The sequence below is a fragment of the Balaenoptera musculus genome, chromosome 9 (genome assembly GCF_009873245.2).
Source record: "Balaenoptera musculus isolate JJ_BM4_2016_0621 chromosome 9, mBalMus1.pri.v3, whole genome shotgun sequence".
Lineage (NCBI taxonomy): Eukaryota > Metazoa > Chordata > Mammalia > Artiodactyla > Balaenopteridae > Balaenoptera > Balaenoptera musculus.
Genome location: NC_045793.1, coordinates 90,863,840 through 90,877,357, shown reverse-complemented (window position 1 = coordinate 90,877,357; position 13,518 = coordinate 90,863,840). Strand labels below are relative to the sequence as shown.

Here is a 13,518-nt window from a genome sequence, read left to right as displayed (position 1 = left end):
GCTTCAAAAGGGGACCTCTTTATGGCATTTAATTCACATCAGTGGTATAAACACTAATGAGACATAATCCCTGCAACACCTTGCTTTCAGGTTGAAATAAGCAGATTTTGTTAGTAACCTTTAAAAAAGCTTACCCTTGAGCTTTAGCTCCACATAAACCGGGACTAAAAACACCTCATGGGGCCACTACAAATAAGTGAGCTAAAAAGGAACTGTACATATTTCATTAAATCTAAGACTATCAAGTATATCATTTTAGTTTGTTAAAATGTGAAAAATGGCAATTAAGTTCTACATGCCAGTTTCTGGAAAAATGTGTATCTTAGAATCAACAAAACCTGCATGTAAAAGCATTAGCATTATGTCCACAATGTCCCAACTACCTAAATAGTCATTCTCAAGCCAGGTTGCCCTTCGAAACCACCTTAGAACACCTGCCTAGACCCTGTCCAAATATTCAAAAACTCCAGGGACTGGGGAGAGGGGCCCAAGCACAGTACTTAGGAAATGCTCTCCAGATGATCCTGTAGTTTGGAACTGCTTAAAGATATACAAGATTTTAGCTGCAACTAGAAAAGGAAAATTAAGATGCGAAGGCAGTTCTATAACTTTATTCAACAATCAGCAGTGAGTTCCCATCCACATTAACTGTCTGTAGATGTTTTAAAGTGGTGACAGGTACATAGGTAACAAACATATAGAGCTTGTTTGGTGAATCTTCATTACGTTTTCTGGACAACCACTCACGGATACGGTATGGGACATTCCTTATTCCTTTGGCCCAGACAGCTTTGTTGAGCCTGGTATCAATGTGTACATCTGGAGTTCCCATCTCCTTCATGGCAAATTTCTGGATTTCTTAGAGCGTCCGAGGGGCATGCTTCTCGAAACCCACTCCATGGATGTGCTTGTGAACGTTGATAGTGTATTCTCTGGTCACCAACTCGTTGATGGCGGACCGGCCCTTCTTCCTCTCGCCACCCTTCTTTGCGGGAGCCATCCTGCCGGGCCCTGGTTGGCACGGAAGGGCTCAAGGGATTGTCCATCTTATGGATATTTTTTGATTTTCCTTGATTTTCTAACTGCTGTTTGTTTTCTTGCGCTCTTTTAATGTTCCCAAATCATGCCATCTATGAAGTCATCTTCGTTTCCTCCTAGAGTTGTCTCATTGAATCCTTCTTTCTCCTGCCCCAGTTTATTATACTGATGACTCAATAGTCCTGCTCTATAGCTTTCATCCTGAGGTTTTCCTTTGCTGCTGTCCTGATTTGGTTCCACAGTTTCATGGTAACATAACTATCTGGGAAGATAGGGAGTATTTAAGATCATGGGCTCTGGAGCCAGATGGCTCAGGGTTAGATCTTAGTTCTACAACTTACCAATAACTTAGGTAACTTATTTGGCCCCTTTATAACTCAGTCTTCTATTCTATAAGATAATAATAGCAATAGTATATACTTCATAGGATTGTTGTGTGGTTAAATGTAATAATACATGAAAAACACACACAGCACAGTGCCTGGCACAAAATAAGCACTCAGTAAATACTAGCTATTATTAGTTATCTTCTTTCTTTATTTCTCTTCTCCTTGTTTTGTGGGAGTACATCCTCAGATGACTTCCTAATAAAGAGTGAATAGATCAGATATTCTGAGGCTTTGCGTCTCTGAAAATATCTTTATTCCGCTCTCACACTTAATTGACAGTTTTGACAGGTTTAGAATTCTAGATTTTGATGACTCATTGCCCCTTCCCTTAAGTGACCCTGGACTATAACACTTTTAGAACTATCATATCTAGTTTCTATAGTGTTTCTGACTCATATTGTCACTTTTGTCTTATTTTATTCTTTTGAAATGATTCACTAAGTCCAAATCACACTCAAGGCAAGGGGAACTAGGCTCTACTTTTGGAGGTCCTAAAAAAGAATTTATGAACATATTTTAAGCCAACATGGTCTGCCCTCTGGGATCAAGTTATTTGCATTCATCTCACATACAAAATATCCTCACCCCATACTGAGAATCTCTCCTCAAAGTCCCAGCCCTTTCTAACATCAGCTCAACGTCCAGGATGTTTCATCTCAATTAGGTCCAGGTGTGGATGAAGTGCCTCAGATGCAGTTTCTTAAGCACAGGTTCTTGAGTACACTTCTCCTCAATCCGAATACCTGTGACTTAAAGGTACAATCAACACCCCATGATGGGACAGGCATAGGATAATCAGAATAGACACTGCTCTTCAAAAAGTAGGAAACAAGGAGGTACACAAGGTTCACTGGTCCATTGCAATTCTGAAATTCAGCTGGACACAGCTTGGCTGTTCCTTCATTGGGATGCAAAGCCTGGGAATAATTTTCCATGGCTCCAGTTCCACCCTGTGGACTCTTGATTTCATGCTTTGAGTCATTCTTCCTTTTTTATGAAAGAGCCTGTGTCTGCAGCTGCACAGTTGTCTCAGTCTTCTTACTGATTATAGTAGTTTGTGGGTCCAAAGCACTCTTTCACTGTATTGTCTCCATTCTTTGAAGAAGACACTTCTCTGTGTTGGGCTTCTGCTGAGATTGATGAGTAAAACACTCTTCAACTTCCAGTTATGTAGTAACAAAGAGAACCTGTAGGTCCTACAGTTTACTTTACTTTATGAGGGTATGCTTATATTGCAGAATACTGGGATTCTCCAAGACTCTACTTCTTTTAGGAAACTTTTCTGGCACCTTTTCCCAAATGTCATCTGTTCAATTTTGTTCTTAATTTCACATTTTATAAGGCCTGCATCATTAATGTTATCTGTGCCATTAAAATATGAAACTATATTTCAGTGGTATTGACAATGTATCAGTTAGGAATGCATTCAGCTATAAGTAACAGAAAGCTTGCCACCAGTGGCTTAAACAAAGAGAGATCTGCTCACAAAGCAGGGTGCAGGCTGCCCTCCTTTAAGGCAGTAGTGTCATCTAAAGCAAGCTGCATGGAATGGCAGAGCTGCCGATTTCTTTATAACCTACTTTAAAACACTGTAAGAAATGCCAGCAATCATTAATACTAATAATATCTTTTTTTTACTGCTCACTTACCACTTGCCCTCTTCAAAGTACGTTACACAGATGAGCATTTCAGGCTCACAACAGATCTATGAGGTGGAACGGTTGATGTTATTGAACGTCATTCCTTTTCTTCTTCTCCAGGTCACAAACTGGCTGTGATGTTTCTAGGGTATGTGGCTTCACCAAAGTTCCTCCACAGCCTCCTTTTGCTTATCAGTGCATCAAGCAAACTTAGAGGAATTCTAGACTCCAAGGCTTTGGGGTTTTGGAGAAACCAGTCGGTCTAGCCTTTTCAAATCCATGTTAAAGATCCATGGGGTTCAGTATTCTTTTTTTTTTTTTTTTTAATTGCTCTCCATCAACAACCTCAAGAGAGTCTTTTTTTTAAACTTTTGGGTTTATTTATTTATTTATTTATGGCTGTGTTGGGTCTTCGTTTCTGTGCGAGGGCTTTCTCCAGTTGCGGCAAGCGGGGGCCACTCTTCATCGCGGTGCGCGGGCCTCTCACTATTGCGGCCTCTCTTGTTGCGGAGCATGGGCTCCAGATGCGCAGGCTCAGTAATTGTGGCTCACGGGCCTAGTTGCTCCGCGGCATGTGGGATCTTCCCAGACCAGGGCTCGAACCCGTGTCCCCTGCATTGGCAGGCAGACTCTCAACCACTGCGCCACCAGGGAAGCCCCGGGGTTCAGTATTCTTTCAGGATGAACCCTCTGATGGTGCCCCTGTGGGTGGATTCACTTTGTGCTTCTTGCCTCCCAGGAGGCACTGCAACTTTTGAATCTATTATAATTATCGATTCAAACGAAAACAAAGGATTTTACTTTGTCTTCTTGTTGATGTTTTCTAACTTACGCTAAGTTACCAGATTTCGTTTTATTTAGTTCTTATCATCATACAACTTCTCTAACATCATTACAGAGCAATGGCGGACCGAAGTGTAGCCTCAGCTGCCGTAACTTAAGATGAGGCAGTAGCAACAGTTAGCTTGGACTCCATCCAGTCCGTGGCCACGTGGGTTTGTCTGCTTCTCTCCATTCTTCTCACCTCCCAGCCCCATCAGTGGTGAGAATCTGATTAGTAAGTGAGTCTAGCAGATATGAATATAGACCATCTCACTGGTCAACCTTTGTGTTTAGCCAGGGTAGCAGGGTTAGTTCTGACAGAAGCACCTGGTTTTGGGAGGCCATAGAGCAGTGTCTGCGCTCCTCCTTAGAAGGGGGCAGGATACATTTCAAGCACTTAGGGGATTCACTGCTTCCCAAGGGCTGATGTGTTTTTGTCACCTTCATCCGTTTACCAAACTAACATAAACTTTATGATAAAGAAAGTGGGGTTTGTGTATCCTTTGCAGAGTGGAATCCTTGTCCTAGTTTTGGGTATCTTGCCAATAAGTGGTAGATTTCCTAAAAATATAGGAGTAGGACCTTAGAATCTGAGCACTTTATGGTTCTGATGGGGGGAAGGGGTGGAAGGGTCAGATCATACTTTGAGAAATTCTGCCTTAGAAAGTTATAGCCCTTTAGATTTTCAAAGCACTGTATACAACCTGGTTAGCAAAGCTCTGAAAAGTATGTGTCAGTATAAATTTAGAGCTTTTTTGAGATCTGGATCTTAGTCTCCCCTCTTTCATTACCTTTCAGTGCTTTTTCCTCCAGAGCTTCCTTTACTTCCTTTACATTATTCCATTAGGTATTTGACCAAACTTGTCAAATAAACTTTTCCTAAAATTGAATACGAACATTTGGAAGAACACTGACATGTTCAATACCCAAATATTTTATTATCTCTGGTAGGAGCTGGTTTTTTCTGTGGAGGGTGAATAAATAAACTAATGTCTTTTTTGGTCCCAAATGAAAATATCTTCTTTATTGATCAGCAAATGTATGTGCAAGGAAACATCCTAGGTACTACAAGGAAGAACAAGAAGACTGGGTGTATAAATTATATTCCATTTGTGTCATCAAAAAAAAGATAAACTATTTTTATCTGATTAATGAGGATAAGCTGTGCTTTAAAAAATAAAAGGAAAGATAGCCATGAAATCAGATAGAAGTTAAACAATAAAATATTTTTTTCCCTAAGGCAGCAAGGAGTTATGAGAAATACCATAATCTGTAAATTTTGTACTAAAAAAGTTGCTGCTATATAAGACTTATCTTTAAAAAGTTTGCTTTGTGTAGTGCTATTATTCCTTTGTTCTTCAGAGCTGAAGACTTTTTTTACTTCTGCTTTTAACATGAAAAGCAAAGACATTTTTCCCCTATATTTTCTTCTTGCCATCTTAAAGCTAAGCGTCTAAAAAAGTGTTTTGTATATTAATTATTTTCTCTCCATCCTTCGTACAAAACCAGGTCTGAGATTGGGAATAGTGTTGACAATTGTTAACCCAAGCCCAGTGAATTTCAGTTGTCATAAAAGTAAGCATTTGAGGAGACTTTGAGTTCATCTCTCAGAGCTCCTTTTCTAGCCCTTGGACAGGATTCCATTGAAATCATCCATAACATAGTGGAGACCCTGTCTGTGGAAGGAACTGTCTGATTTGACCTCATATATTTATTTTTCTAGAAACCTAGGCATTGAGAGGGCTGGGGATTGGGTGGTGGGAGACAGAGACTGCAGAAGTGCAGAATATTCCGGTTTACTTGAAGCCAACTGAGCCGAGGGAAGTTCTGTCTTGGAAGGGCTTGGCTCAGCAGGGCTCAGCCCTCACATGTGTGGAATTAGTGAAAAATATACTTATGAGAACCCACGTGAAGGGTGCCTCCAGAAGTCTAAAAGGGACTTGTTCTTTTTTATTATTATTATTAAATAAAGGGTCTGGGGGGGATATTTACTTCACCCTTGTGTGTCTGCACTACTTTTTCACACCAATGATGCTGTAATTACCTCCTTGCTAAGTCTCTTTCTCCCCTTCTGGGCCACAAATTCCTCATTGGCAGGGCTAATCTTTTTATCATCCCCGTAGTGCCAGCCATGTGCAAAGTGCTCGGTAGATACTGAATGAATGCATTGTGTTTACAGAGTTCAGACAAACCCAGAACACAGGCTCCCAAATTTTACAGGAGAACTAGCTGTGTCGATTCAGTTTATGTATAACAGAAACAATCTGTAATGGGAAATATATATATACACACATATATATATATATATATATATATATATATATATATATATATATATTTGACCTCATTCTCCCAAATGTTTGATATATATATATATATATACATATATATATATATGTATTTTTGACATACAAAATACGTAATGTGTATTTTGACATAGATTTTTTTTTTTTTTTTTACAGAAACCTATGTAATAAACTTCTGATGAATTCCTAGCATTTTGTGATCAAACCAATTGGCTGAAAACTTCGATTTCTCTTACGATCTGACTTGCAACCCAATGCTACCTAATAATCACTACATTACAGCCCCTTAGCAAGAGGTTAAGAGGGTGGCCTCTAGAGCCAGGCTGCCTGGGTTCAAGAATCCTACCTCCCCCTCTGACCAGCAGCAGACCTTTGGACAAGCTACTTAATCTCCCTGTTCCTCAGCTGTAAAAACAGGTGCAATATAGCACCTACTTCATAGAGCTCTTATTAAGGATTAAGTGAGGTGACGCAGGTAAAACACTGAATTGTGCTGCAACTTGGCTGGCTTTGAGTTAATACATGTTAGCTTTCATTAGTACTAATGTAAAAAACGTTATAAAGCCTCAGTTTGCTCATTTGAAATTTTCATATCAGCATGTGCTGAAAGCAAAGAACAGCCACAGAACATAAAACGGCATATTAGAGTCAAGCTTATTTGGGAGAGGAGGTCAAATTCACTAAAAGTACTAAGAGTACAAACCGAGGGAAAAATGGTCAGAAATACAGAGGATAATAGAAGGAAGAAATTAACTTTAATTCCTCCCATATACCAGGTACAACTGTGTGCATTTTATGCTTGTTTTTCTTTCAAGCAAAAATAACAATCCTATGAGATAGGCATTATCATTCCCACTTAATAGATGAATAAACTAAAGCTTAGAAAGGTTAAGAAATTTGTCAAATGTCACACATTTCTGTAGCAGAGCCAGGATTTGAACCTATACTTGTTGTATCCCGCTTTCTCCACTAATCTTTATAAACACATTTGGAGGAAGTTAAGTAAATTAGTCACCCCTGGAGGAACCGATCATAGGATTGTGAAATCCCAAGGTGGAAAAAAAAATCAATTTAAGAACCCTGTTTCCTTCACCTTTGTATTTCTCCTGGTGTACAGCAGAGATGTTCAATCTTTGTGAAATGAATAAGTTTATGAATGAATGAACAAAAGCAGGAATTCCTTTACTCCTGTGATTAGATGGTTTAGTTTGGCTGAGGATCTCAGGGCAACTTGGCTGACATCTAAAGCCACTGTATGTTCCTCCTCTTCTAAATGCCATAAACAGGTGAAAGAGAAGGTTATCTCATATAACTGTTGTCTCAAATTACTTGTAAGCCAGTTAAAAAACAGACTTCATGAATGCAGCCACGGGGAGTCATTTAGAGTTTTAAACCCTTCCTCCACCGGCCCTAGAGACTTGCCTTCCTAGAGTCTCTCTGTATTGGAATCCTGCAGGGCAACTGCAGACACCTCTTCCAATTTATAATGGTATCAGCTATGTTGGACTGCTACAACATGACAAAATGGGTGGGGTTCTAAAAATTAAATATTCAAATTCCCTTTTATCTCCTAAACACCTTCATAAGGTTTAAGTCTGAGGTTTTACTTAGATAAACTGCAGAGCTGAAAAACAAAACAAGACAAAATGGAATAATGGATACAGAATCAGAGATAATACTGAAATAAGGACAGGATAGGTGGGAGAAAATGGGGGAGACAGGAAAGCGGGGGAAGCACCCAGAGAGTCTATAAATGGAAGTTCAGATTCTAGCCAAGGCAGAGAGTTGGCCCTTGCTTCCTTTGTACCAGAACTCCTGGTAGCCGGGCACTATCTGCTTCCCAGCTGTAGGATAGATCAGCTGCCCCCGCAATCACGGGGGAAAACACCACCGAGAGAATCTGCTCATTCTCTTGCCCTGTAATGCTTACTCCCTGGCTGGTATTGCTAAAAGCACCTATGTTTCTCATGATAGAACAGGTAGGTTTACCTCTGCCGGACTTTGCTTTCTTTCTTCTTCTCAGTTCGTTGATCCACCCATGGCTTTATCCAGACATTCAACAAAAATTTATCGAGGACCTCTTTGTGCCAGGATCCGTTCTAGAGGTGAACCCTGCCTCCCCGTACTGACAGCTTGGTGGGTGATGCTTATATTCTGTGCTTGCAGCTACTACATCAGGAGGTCACCGTAGCCTTCTGTTGCTTTTTCCTTGTCATTTGGCAGGTGTCTGCCTGAGGCTTTTCTCTCATTACGTACAGGGTGGAATTCAGTGCTTTGGGGATATGAATGATGATAGTGAACGGGCTCCTGGATGTGTCTGTTATCTTGGTGAATTGTACGCATTTTTTTCAAAAGCTAGTTTACTTTTGAGCTAGATTTTTTTTTTTTTTTTTTCCTTAAATCCCACAACGTCCTTCTGGAGCACGCCAACGCCTGGGATGGCTGGAGCCGGAGCCCTGCCCACTCAGCTCCCCCTCACACTCCCCTGTGTTGAGCTAGATATTTTAAACAAGGCAAAACAAGCCAGAAGGGGCTCATCAAAATTACCAACGGATCGACGAACATTCAGTGGCTTCTTGTGGAAAGCACTGGTCAAGGGACAGAGTTGTGGGGTGAGTGCCCATGCTGCAGGGCTCTTTATTCCGATTAAAGTGCAGCCAACCTGGACCTTGAAAGGTGTGGCTTAGAGCAAGCTCTGAGAACACCCCAGCCCCGCCTCCTCATTTTCCTGTTTTGCCCCGGAGAGCCACAGCGCCTGCCCAGGGTTGTTCAGCTAATGAGTGGATACAGCTGGGAGGAGAATCCTCAGAGTCTGTCGTCTGTCCAGCGTCGTTTTCTGCAGATCCATTTGCCTGGGAGGGCTTAGCCCTTCTTGGGCTTTTATTGGGTTTTGCTGTAGGAATCTAACGCTAGGTAGGTTTCTCAGGTAGTTGGAGCTGGGGGAGGGGCCGTGACAACCGGGTGGGGTGAGAGGTAGGGAGATGTGGAAGGAGAGAGGAGCCTGAAAGACCAGGACAGTGGGCCTGGGGGATACTCTGCCTCCTTCCATTTTGCTCCAGGCTGGTCTTAGTGAGGTTTTCGGGGCAGCCTGGTCCTGAGCGCAGAGGGTAGGAGACGCCTTGGGTGGGTACCTGGCAGTCTGTGGGAAATTGTGTGTGTGTGTGTGTGTGTGTGTGTGTGTCTGAGGGAGGGGAAGAGGCTCACAGTGGCGGGATGTGATATTTATTCTGATTCCCATTCAAGTCATTTTCAAATGTTTCAAATTATAGAGCATTTTTCTTAAAAAAAAGTAAGTCCTAAGTAATAATAACAATAACAATAATAAATAACACTGGGTCTAGGAATTGATGTTCATTGTTTACAGTGATTCCTTCTAAATATGTTTCTTTGTTTTTAGAAGTTGGCTTTGGTCTCCTCTGAATCTTGGAAGATGTAATGGAATATTAAAGATGGTTTGGAATGGAACCTTTATTGGTGTGATTTTTGATTCGTTTCACAGGTCGAACATTCTGGCCGGAGACATCTGAAATGTACAGTCAAGTGAGTTACGCCAGCCCACGTGGGATAGAGAGTAAGGCGGAGTGGGGTGAGTACGGAGAGTGCAAGGTTTAGATGCTGAGTTCACAGCACAACTACCAACCCGCTGTGAGGATTTGGGCAAATCAGGGTTCTTTCTATTCTGAAGTTTCATGATGCAAGTTCTACATGAATTCTGTACAATCAAAATTCATGCCTGCATGAATAATTCAGAAAAGAGGGTTTCAGGTGGAGCTATTCAGGCAGACATTGTTCATCTTTCAAGTCAGTGATGGGAAATGATCAGAACTCCAGGATCATATGGCTGAGGTTCAGAAATTTTATTCATTCACCATGAAGACATTTTGATATTGAATTTAATGTTGTCCAGGCTTAGTTCTTCTATTTTGGTCACTTTTTAGTTAAAATGTTAGTTAGATTAGCAATGCGTTTATCTTAGTTATAGCAGAGCTAACATCTGAATAGAGACTTGTCAGAAAATTAATAAGGTTTTTCTGTTTCTTTTGTAAAGAATAGTCATCGATTTGCATAAAATATGCCTTGATTATAGTGACCAGCCCATGAAAGAATATTGTGAGCCTAGGATTCTATTGTGGAATACAGGGTTTGTTACATTGAAACATGATTATGAAAACTCCAACATTCTTACTCCTGATGGTTAAAAGAAGAGGGATAACTTAGTTGAGATAAATTATTGCTGTTGAAAATTTAAGTGTAAATCAGATTCTAATGCATTATTGTGCTAGTTGTTCTTCATTATGCAAAGTATTGTGTTAGAGATGGAAAAACGAATCTCTCTTCTTGAGAAAAAATATTATTCAACAGTTCTTTGATCATAAAGGGCCCCTGGAAATTTCACAGAAAATCCTCTTTTCTGTAGATTTGTTCATTGTCTCACTACCCCATAGACCTTTTTCTCACATTTTAGCTTGGTGGTCTAGATCTGAGAGTTAGGGTGCTGCCTCCTTAAAATACTTCGAATAAGTCTTTTCCTGTATGATTGTTCCATGTTCAGAAAAAACGGATGTATTTAAGATTTCTATTATAGACCCACTGTTATGATGATTGGCGCATGTAAGCTGTGTTTACCTTTTCTGGAGAGCAAATTGGCAGTAAATATCCAGAACCTTAAACTGCTGCTTATACCCTTTGGTTCAGTAATTTCACGTCTAGAATTTTGTCCTAATGCCATAATCAGAGATGACAGATGAAATTGGTGTACAGAGATGCTTGTGTAAGAATATATGTAAGAAAATTGAAAATAAATGATGTCCAATAATGGGATGGTAATTGAGTTACAAAACACCCACACAGTGAAATTTTATGTAGTCATTTAAGTCATGTTTTCATAGCATGTTTAGTGCTCTGACGTTAAACGAAAAAGAGCAGCAGTATGTAAAGTTATATAGAAGATATATTCCCAGTTTTATTTATATATTCAATCAAATACCTCAAAGTCTTTTGAGGTATAGTTTGCATACAGTAAGATTTTCCCTTTTCAGGTCTATATTTTGATTCGTTTTGACAAATGTATGTGGTCATGTGATAACCACCACAATCAAGATATAGACTCTACTACCCCAAGAAGTTTCTCTTGCCCCTTGGTAGTCGGTCCTCTCCCTCTACTCCCAATCCCTGCAAACTGTAGTTTTGCATTTTCCAGAAAGTCAGCTAAATGGAATCACACAGTGTGTTGCCTTTTGCATCTGCTGCTTTCACGTCTGAGGCTCATTTATGTTGTGTACGTCAGTGCTTCACTCCTTTTATTATGGAGGAACATTACGGTGTATGGAGGCATCACAGTTTGTTCATTCACCAGTCCATAGACATTTGGATTGTTTCCGGTTTCTGATGATTATGGACGATTTGTGTACAGGACATAATGTTTTTACTTCTCTTGGGTAAACATTTTAGGAGAAGGATTACTGGGTTGTATGATGAGTGTATGCTTAAGAAATTGCCAATGTCTTTTTCAAAGGGTCTGTACCATCTTGCATTCCTACCAGCAATGAGAAGTCCAATTGCTTTGAATCCTTGAAGCTCATGGTATTGCCCATTTAAAAATTTCAGCTGTTCTAATAGGTGTGCAATGGTTTCTCATTTTCCTAGTGACTAATGTCAAGCATCTTTTCGTGTACTTATAAGCCATCCATATATCTTCCCTAGTAAAATTTAAATCTTTTAAATCTATTTAAATCTTTTAAAATTAGTTGTTTCCTTATTATTGAGTTTTGAGAGTTCTTTATATATGCTGTATACAATTCCTTTGTCAGATATGTGATTTGAAAATATTTTTACCAGTTTATAACTTATCTTTTCATTTTCATAATAATGTCTTTTAAAGAACAAAAGTTTTAAATTTATCAACTTAGCTGATTTAAATTTTATGTTCCATGCTTTTTTATAATACATTTTTTGTTTAGAATAGTTTTAGATTTATACAAAAAATTGCAAAAACAGCACAGAGAGCTCCCATAAACCCCACACCCAGCTTTCCCTCTTATAAACGTTCGTATGATTTATTTGTTACAACCAATGAATATGGCTTATGTTTTCTGTAACCCATCTAGGAAGTCTTTGCCTGTCCCAAAGTCACAATGATTTTCTGTTTTATGTAGAAATTTTATAGTTTTAGTTTTTCAGTGTAGGTCTATGATACATTTTGAGTTAATTTTTGTGTATGATCTGAAGGAATGTTGAGGTTCATTTTTTTTTTTTTCTGTGTGGGCATTCAGTTGTTACAGCACTATTTGCTCAGTGGAACTTTTAATTTAAAAATATACATATATGCATATATATAACATGTATGTGCATATATGTATGTATATAGTAATGTATATATTATTGAAAGATGTGCTTGAATGGTGGTTTCATTTCATTTTTACCTTGGATATTTTCTGTATGTCTCTGCAATTCTACAAGCATAAGTTTTGAGTGAGCACAGTGTGGGGAAAAGTGATAGTGAAGGTAAATGAAGTAGAAGCAGAGACTGAGAGAAGCCGGCCTCTGAAGGAGGAATCAAGCAGGTTGTGTTGCCGAGAGAGTGATGGGTACTCCGTCACCCGTTTGTCAGTTTCTGAACTACCCTGCAGAGCCTGCAAGCCCTGCCTCTAATGTGGTTCCTCTTTTACTCTGTAGTCTAGTCAGTCCAGTGGCTGAGAATCCTGTGGTTTTTACTTCCACTTCCACCCTTACAATAAATACCCACTACTCTGTTTATTGCAACCTAAAGGAAACATACCAGCCGACCTAGGCACATAGAAAGCTGGCACCTCTTTACGGGGTAAGGATGAATGACTAAAGAAAAACACGTACCCGCCCCCAACAAACAAACAAACAAAGAGTTTGGCCTCCATTGTGAAATTAGAGCTATGTCTTTTATTACAATATTGAATTTCTGATGCTTGTAAATATATTGCTAAGATCAAGGGATAACATATTCATATATTAACCATTTATTTATTTTTCAATTTGTTTTTCATATTATTCCAGCTCAGAGACCAGAGATCTGGAAATAAGTGAATTCCGGTCGGGGGTGGAGAGAGGGTTGCAGGTAGAACATTTTTGAACATAGGCCAAAACTCGTACTTGTGACACTGATTATCAGAGATGGCAAAAGCGTCACCAAAGCTGAGTCTTCATACATGAGACATAGCATGTCATGGTTAAGATCGTGGGCTGGGTCTAAAGGCCATCTCTGGGACTTTCTTAGGTGTGTGACCTTGAGCAGGTTCCAAAGCCCCCTTAAGCCTCAGTTCCTCCTTGTGCACACAGGGGTGATTGAGA

At 39.7% G+C, this 13,518-nt stretch overlaps 1 pseudogene; it reads right to left on the bottom strand.

Moving 5' to 3' along the window:
- Nucleotides 1–610: 610 nt before the first annotated feature.
- LOC118900561 lies at nt 611–1,000 on the bottom strand (annotated as a pseudogene).
- Nucleotides 1,001–13,518: the final 12,518 nt, after the last annotated feature.